Source organism: Numida meleagris, unplaced genomic scaffold (assembly GCF_002078875.1).
Source record: "Numida meleagris isolate 19003 breed g44 Domestic line unplaced genomic scaffold, NumMel1.0 unplaced_Scaffold250, whole genome shotgun sequence".
NCBI lineage: Eukaryota > Metazoa > Chordata > Aves > Galliformes > Numididae > Numida > Numida meleagris.
Genome location: NW_018364306.1, coordinates 219,198 through 220,285, shown reverse-complemented (window position 1 = coordinate 220,285; position 1,088 = coordinate 219,198).

Below are 1,088 nucleotides of genomic sequence, written 5' to 3'. Positions count from 1 at the left end.
TGGGGGAGGGGGGCCTGGGGGTGAGCTCCGAGCGCCGCGGTTGGATCGGGAGGGGGAGTAGGGCGGGGCGAGGGCTGCGGGACCGGCCCGTAGCGTGGCGAGCGCGTGCCTGGATGTGTCCGCACGCGCAACGCTCCCGCGCGTGTCTGCAAAGGGGCGCGGGGACGTGCACACGCGCGTGCACGGCGCCGGAGCCCCCGGCCTAGAGATGGGGCCCCGCACCCCGCTCCGCCGGGGGGACGTCACCCAGCGCGGCCTCCTGCCGAGGGGAGAAGGGGGGGGGGCGAGGGGCCCCAAGGGCCGGGGGGCTGTGGGGACGGCCAACAACCCCCTCCCTCTGCGTTATCCGCGCCGCGTCCTCGCTGCGGCTGCGCGACGGTCGGGCGCTCGTGGGGCCGGCGTGAGCCGTGAGCCGCGGGGGGGGGGATGAGCCTTCCGCTTCGCTCAGCCGTCGTGGGACGGGCGGTCGCGGCCGGAGCGTCCCGGGGCCCCCGCACCGCCCTGCGGGGTCACGGCTGCGGGAACCGCGGACCGGGGCGCGGCTCCTGTGAGCCTGCGTGCAAGAGCTGCTGAGTGTGCAAACCCCATCGCTGTGTGTGCAAACCCCGCTGTGTGTGTAACCCGCCCCGGGCTCTGTGTCCCCGTGAGCCCCGCGGGGGTTGGGGCAGGGGATCCGGTCCCGTACCAGCACCGGGTGCGCGCGGAGAGCCCCGGACCCCCCCCCCACCCCGGGGCCGGTTCCCTTCCCGGCGCTGCAGGATCGCAGCCGCAGCCCCCGCGCCCCCCCGCGGCCCCCCCCGCACGCTCCTACCTGTCAAATTAAACGCGATTCCCCGCGGGGGAACGCTCAAAGGCACTTTCAGGGCTAAATCTCATTTTTCCCCCCCTCCCCCTCTGCCGCAGCGCGGGGGGAGGGGAGGGACAATGCAATTAAGAACGGAGAGATGACGGCGGGAGCGGCCCCGCGCGGAAGTTCGCGGCGCTGTAATTAGATCGTGCGGGTTCGGGTGGCTGCGGGGGGGGCACCGCCGGGCGGTGACAGACGGCCCCGGGGAGCGCTGCGGGGGCGGCAGCTGCGTGTCACCCCC